This window comes from Sinocyclocheilus anshuiensis, unplaced genomic scaffold, assembly GCF_001515605.1.
Source record: "Sinocyclocheilus anshuiensis isolate Anshui unplaced genomic scaffold, SAMN03320099.WGS_v1.1 scaffold396, whole genome shotgun sequence".
Taxonomy (NCBI): domain Eukaryota; kingdom Metazoa; phylum Chordata; class Actinopteri; order Cypriniformes; family Cyprinidae; genus Sinocyclocheilus; species Sinocyclocheilus anshuiensis.
In genome coordinates, this window is record NW_015558623.1 from 25,424 (window position 1) to 33,009 (window position 7,586).

General features: G+C 40.7%; 1 pseudogene; it reads left to right on the plus strand.

The window, feature by feature from the left end:
- Positions 1-5,920, plus strand: part of LOC107680685 (immunoglobulin-like and fibronectin type III domain-containing protein 1) — an 11,939-nt pseudogene extending 6,019 nt beyond the window's left edge.
- The last annotated feature ends 1,666 nt before the right edge of the window (positions 5,921-7,586 follow it).

Below are 7,586 nucleotides of genomic sequence, written 5' to 3' on the forward strand. Positions count from 1 at the left end.
ACTCTTTCCAGGACGGTGATATGCTTGATTATGGTGATGGCACTGATGATTCCTCCAAGCACAATATGAAGAAAACTGGTGATAAATACAAGATTAGCATAAACAATCTTGGCTTAAATGATGGTGGACTATACACTCTAAAAAATGCTGGATTAACTATAACCCAGTGCTGGGTTAAAAAGGGACAAACCCAGCTATTGGGTTGTTTTGAGTGGATGTTGAAGATGTCAACATTTTCTCAACGACCTTAGCAAGTAAGAAAGTATTTCATGTTTAGCATTTCAAATAAAATACATCTCTACATCCATTTTATTAATCATTTCCCTACAGCTCCTGATGTGGAATTTCATGGTATGCTAAAAGATGCTAAAGTGGCTGAGGGGCAGGATGCAATGTTTGAGGGCGTTTTTTCTGGCCCTGTACCACAAATCACCTGGTGCGCCAATGACATCTCTGTTGAGCATGGAGACAAGTATAATATCACAGTCTCTGAAGACAAGTTCACCCACAGATTAGTAGTAAAGAACTGCAAAAAAAAAGAGGACAAGGGACACACAGCTATTGCTGGTATTAAATCATCTAGGGCCACCCTTGCTGTTGACGGTAAGTCTTCAAGAAGAATAAATACATATCATCATTCAGCATACTTTTACACTGCCATGTACAGGTGCACCTCAATAAATTAGAATGTCGTGGAAGAGTTCATTTATTTCAGTAATTCAACTCAAATTGTGAAACTCGTGTATTACAGGCTAAGAATCTATTATTGTTTGTTATGCTCTATGCCACATCAGAGGACCCTAACGCCAAGGCAAAAGGTCGAAGTGGTGCAAGTGATGGAGCAGATGATCTTGCAAGATGTCTGGCAGATGAGCAGGCCAGACTGCAAAGAGAAAAAGAAGCAGCCAGGACAGGCAAGGGTACGGATGGGAGAGGTGATAGAGCAGATGGCCGTGGAGGACTTGGCGGAAGTGTAGGAGATGGACGTGGCAGAGATGCGACAAGGAAGTATGGACAAGGTGGCCTTGGAGGACTTAACTGAAGTGGAGGTGACAGACGTGGAGGAGATGCGACAGGGAAGTACGGACAAGGAGGAGACGGTAAAGATAGAAGTGGAAAGGATTGTGAAATGGGTTTGGAAGAAGATGGACTGGGAGGCCAGTCAGCTGTGGTTGGATCTGGTGGAGATGGTACAGGTATGTTAATGAAAAATGTACAAAAGCTCTGTCAACATTTTACATTGCTTATTTAATTTCAATTAGCAACTTACCACTTAGTCTTAGACAAGTTATTATAATTCATTCAAATGCATTTGTTCCAGATGATAAAAGTGCACTTTGCAAGCGGCTTAACAGACAAAAATGCTCTCTGTGGCAAACCTGCAGAGCTAGTGTGTAAACTAAATACGGACAAAATTGATGGAAGATGGAAAGAAGGTATGTTTGTGTATTGTAGCAATACATAACTGACAAGTCCCGTTTCACTGACAAATACAGAGTTTGACATTCATATAAATCTTTTTTCATCAGCTGACTTCCAAAGATGGAGTGGTAATCTCTAAAGATGGTCGTACACATAAGCTCATTATCCAGAAGTGCAATGATTCTGATGCAGGTCTATACCATTTTGAGGTGAATGGTTGCAAGACGGGGGCCATGGTGAGAGTTGGAGGTAATCACATTAAATTTTCTTTATACATTTCACTAGCATAAGGAAGTTACTGTCAGTTTGGCAATCATATTTATCTTTCCTGCTGTATATTGCTTCTCTATTTCCCAGATCTTCCAGAATTTGACCCTGATGCTTTGCAAAAGTTCTCCAACCCTGTGATAGTGACAGCAGGCCAGAGTGCATCTTTTAAGATGTCATTTCCTCCACAAACCTCACTTGAGATTAAATGGTTTAAAAATAGCTCGGAGCTTCTTGATGGTGGTTCGGTGAAAGTGGTGAAGGAATCAAACCACAGTCGTCTTCAAATAAAAGATTGCTTGCAAATCAAATTTCAGCTAAAAAACGCTTTCGGTTCTATTGAAGCTTTCTCAAGCCTTACAGTACTAGGTGGGTACAATATCTGCAATTAAACTGTTACCAAAACAAACAGCCTACTATATTTTAAATAACACACATTTGTGCCCCTGACAGACAAGCTAGGTCCACCACAAGGCCCACTAGAAGTGAATGAAAGCACATCCTCAGTCCTTGAACTGAAATGGAATCCTCCGAAGGATGACGGTGGCTCAGAAATGACCAACTACATACTGTAATTGAGCGTCAACAGGTCGGGCACAGTACCTGGAAAAGGGTCGGGGATATTTCAGCTAACCATCTAACCTTCAGAGATAGAAACGTGTCTCTTGGCAAGAGGTATATCTAATCGCATCTACGCCGAGAATCTTGAGGGCATCAGTGAAGCGATGGAGACTGAAAAAATCATGGCTGGCTCTTTAAGTAAACTCCTTAAGTCTTTACTGCTAAATTTTTCATATTGAGATGTACTGAAGTCATTCATATTTATATTACCTGTGTGTAGTGTTCCCTGGTCCACCAGGCAAGCCGAAGGTGGTCAGTGCATTCAAAAATTGTATAAACCTTACATGGACCCCGCCAGAGAAAGATAGAGGGACTAAAACCTTGGGCTACCAGCTAGAGAAACACAAAAAAGATACAAACCAGTGGGTGACTCTGAACCCAGTTAAGGACCCTATCCAAGGTATTTTTTATTTTTTTCAAAGCTCCACACTGAATGAAGGGCACTGACTTCCAGCTCTACTAAATGTTGAGTCTGGAAAACAACTGCTAGGACAAATCAATTAATCCTTAAACTTAAAGTTCAAAGACCTCAAAATACATAGCCTATAAGTGGTCTCTACTTCTTACAGCTCTGAAGTATGCAGTGAAGGATGTGTCAGAGGGGTCAGAGTATGAGTTCAGAGTAACAGCCATTAATATGTCTGGGCCTGGAGAACCCAGTGCTCCCTCTGTGATGATCTGCGCTAAAAACCCCAACAGTAAGTCACAGACACATTATTAAGAAATCAAGTTAAGTTCAAACATCTTTACTGATTTCGATCAATCATTTTCAGTGAAGCCCCATTTCAAAGATCCTGAAGACTTTATGGTTGTGAGATCAGGAAATTCTATCAGAATCAAAATTAACTATGAGGTAAAAATCTACATCTACATACCACACTTTACACACTTATCGCCTCTATATAGTTAAATATCTTCTTCAAATAGAAAAAAAAAAAATCATATTCGGCACACATGCCTCTCCACCTCCAGACATTACCTGGCTTAAGAATGGGGAACCTGTATCTCCCTGGAACAAGATCATTCATGCTGATGGCACTTGCACACTTGTCATACCCTCCTCAAAGTACTCAGATTCTGGAGTCTACACCATTGTGGCTAAAAACTCAAGCGGGCAAACCAGCTTTGACATTGAGGTCAGAGTAACAGGTAAGCTACATTTTATATAAATTATATAGCTGTGATCATACAATGTAAACAAGTTAAGTTCTTTGCTGCATACAATCTGTTGCAAATAATCATTGCAGGGTTCAAAGTAATTTTGTATGCTTTAAGCCTAGGTGAGACCACACCTTCAGAGACAACAAACCTGAAAAGAACATGTCAAAGAAACAAAGAGTTACTCATGTAACTCAAGTGAAAGAAACTATTGCAGATATATTCCTATTCCTATAAAATAATCCTACTTTATGTGGCTACAGATGAGCCCAAGCCTCCAGGCCCAGTGGAGCTAGAACAGGTCATTATCTCATGGGGTCCATCTCCAGACCACGACAAAGACGACCGACTGCACTACATGGTGGAAGAATATAACTCCAACACACGCATTTGGTGCAGAATAGCCGACCACCTTCTCTGTACTACCAGCATTCAACCAGGTCAAGAATATCACTTCAGAATCTATGCAAAAATTATATGGGACTTTCTGATCGTTCAGAATCACCAACATGGGGCGTAAACAACAATAAAGGTGGGCAGCAGGGCCACTACCAGTTTAGCTTATTGTATTGCACAATGCGAAGTACTGAGATCTTTTATTTTTTTCCTTCCCACCAACTAGTTCCAGTGCCCTCAACAGTGTCAGCCGTGGTCACTTTGCAAAGGCCACCATCCATCCTGGTTCCATTGAAACTCCACACTCCACTAAAAGGATACCAGTGCTACATGACCTGCGCAGAATGTTCTTCTACATTAAAAGTGAAAGGTATGACAGCTGTAGTGATCATTTCGAGGCTTGAGAACTATTTACCACAGTCACCTGATTTACACGCTGGTTTCTCCTTTGTGAATGAGTCACGTTGCTAATCATTTTGAACATGGTTACGTAATGTAAATGGGTTACAGCCTATGCCAGAGCCCGTCAAAAAGTGACCTGCGGGGCAAATATGGACCGTCAATCATTTTCATGCGGTCACAGATGGATTTAGACAAATTAGCTGCACTGCTTGATGCATTAGAGCACTTTCTGTGCAAAATCTCTGTGGTGAGTTCAGAAGCACTCTTAAAAATAAAAAAAAAACTAAAGCTAATTGTATAAAACAGATTATACTAATGTCCTCTATACTGTCCATTTTGACAAAACTGAATACTGTGTGTACTTGCATTATCAATTGCAACATGACTTACCTTGAAATGCAATAGCAAAAAATTAAAGGGTTAGTTCAACCAAAAATGAAAATTAGACTGTTTTACTTACCCTCGAGGCATCCTAGGTGTATATGACATTCTTCTTTCAGACAAATCCAGTCGGAGTTATATAAAAAATTGTCCTGGCTATTTCAAGTTCTATCATTGCAGTCAGCGGGTGTTGCAGTTGAACAGTCCACAAGTCGTCAAATAAAGCGCGCGCATTCATAATAAAACGTGCCTCACACGGCTCCGGGGGTTGAATAAAGGCCTTCTGTAGTGAATGCATGCGTTTTTGTAAGAAAAATATCCATATTTCAAACGTAATAAACACATTTCTCTCACTTCCGGTATCTGTCATACGTGGAAGCCGTTCCGGCGGATGATGCAGCGCACATGCCTCTGAGATATGCTAGTCTCGCAAGTTTGTTTATAGGAGTAAAGGAAGCAAAGTTTCTTTACTTTAGCAAAGGAAACCCAGTCTCCTCTTGGTTTATATCGAAATCCTCCGACATTTTTCTTTGCAAATCTTCGGTTTGCACTTCTAATTCGTGACCGGCGTTTTGTTTTGTTCTCTCTCCGCATTCGTCACTAATCACGCAATGCCGACGTAGTACGTCATCCGCCGGAACGGCTTCCGTGTATGACAGATAACGGAAGTGAGAGAAAAGTGTTTATTACGTTTGAAATATGGATATTTTTCATACAAAAACACATGGATTCGCTACAGGAGGCCTTTATTCACCCCCCCGGAGCCGTGTGCGGCACATTTTATTATGGATGCGCACGCTTTATTTTTACTTGTAGACTGTTCAACTGCAACACCCGCTGACTGCAATGATAGAGCTTGGAATAGCCAGGACAATTTTTTATATAACTCTGACTGGATTCGTCTGAAAGAAGAAAGTCATGGATGCCTCGAGGGTGAGTAAAACACAAACTAATTTTCATTTTTGGGTGAACTAACCCTTTAAGCCTGAGTACCTACAATGAGATCAGCATAAAGTATGATTCAGTCATGAAAATAAAAGTGCTAAGATCTAACAATTACTCAAATGGCCTGTCATTTGGATAATTTGGCTTTCTGAAAAAGTAGAGGAAGAGCCTTGGCCAGTGCATTACATATTATGTAACTCAAATTACTTTTACAAATGCATTTTTATATTCAGCTTTTACAAAGAACTCTTAAATATCATGTTTGTATAGAATAGTTGGTCATTAATTTGATCCTTTCTCCTTTATTCTACTCTATATTTCAGATTGATCTATACTCTGCTGGATGTGCCAGTTTTTGCTCTGCTTCTGCCACAACTAATTTCATGCATAAATTTTAAGCTAGGACAGTGCATGCATATAAATGAACATAGCTATTGGTGGATTGCAATTGAGTGCACATAACATCTGCTATTATACCAAGTGATGTGTACTACTAAAAACAAAAGTTGGAATGTATGTAAGTGTATATGACTTCACAATATGCAAATAAACATTTTCTGACAAGCATAATTTCTAGCATATTATTCTTTCATGACTTTTCATGTCATCCCCAATGAAATGTAGTTCTGTCATCACAACTCTCGGACGGATTGGCATAGTAATGAACATGACAATGTTAATGTATTTGGTCTTGCCAGAATAGATCTGCTACGCTGCTGCTGCGGCAAAGCAAGTACCAAGACTTGCTACTGCCAATACATCCACAACATGCTGCTGTAAGCATGTAAGAAATACTGCTGCTGCACATATAACACATATGAATAACCCCCCACAAAGCAGGAGAACACGTTACACAAAACAATACAAGCCAATATATGCATGCCGCTGAATATAAGGATAAACTGCTGCATCAGTGGACATGCATATATCCACACACATGAATATGAACAGACAAGGAAAGACAAGACATCCCCCACAAACAGATCTATCGCCAAGACATTTGTACTGCTGCTGCTCCGAAGAGCCATGTGAACCGCATGCATTACTATCTATGTGTGCCTGGGCTACCACGCCGACCGGCTTAACACTAGTGGCCTATGGCTATGTGTGCCTGGGCTACCACGCCGACCGGCTTAACAATAGTGGCCTATGACTATGTGAGCCTATGACTATGTGAGCCTTGGCTACCACACCAACCAGCTTAACAATAGTGGCCTACGACTATGTGTGCCTGGGCTACCACGCCAACTGGCTTAACTCTAATTAGACACGCACTATATGTAATGTTAATTAACAAAATGGATATACGTTGCAATCCGAGAGATAAGACCCCAGCATCCACCTGAGCAAATATCATAATTTAGTCATTTAATATCTGCTGTTATTTTCTACACTTCATCAGTCCCAGCGGCAGCATAACAGCTTGTTAATTCGTCTTCGTGCAATGATGAGACGGACAAAGTTAGCCGATGCATGTCATTTTACTCTCTCGTGTAGATAAAGTTATCAGGGTTACAGTGCACAAACTCCTGCGTGGACTGACTTGAATGAACAAATAAAGCAGAATAAACGTTTTTTCTCAGTTTTGTGAATTACACAACACACGATAGCACACGAGCACATTTCTCCGAACTACATTACCCATAATACATTTCACTCTGAACTGGAACAACCCATAGCGATAACTCTTAATTCCCTTCTACTGCAACACTATCGTTGATTGTTGATATGACTGTGATAAGCGCGTGCTTCTGACGCTGTGTGCAGCTGAAATCAACCACGCACTCATCACAATGAAAACATCGACCTTAGAAATAATGAACGTGAACACTGGGATAATCGCTGATGTATATGGAGAACGTCTCAGGTTACTTATGTAACCATGGTTCCATGAGTAGGGAATGAGACACTGCGTCCTCTAGGGGTCGCTATAGGGAACGCCTCGTCGTGACCCGTGTCTGAAGCATACATTGAAAAAACACCAACAACACGTT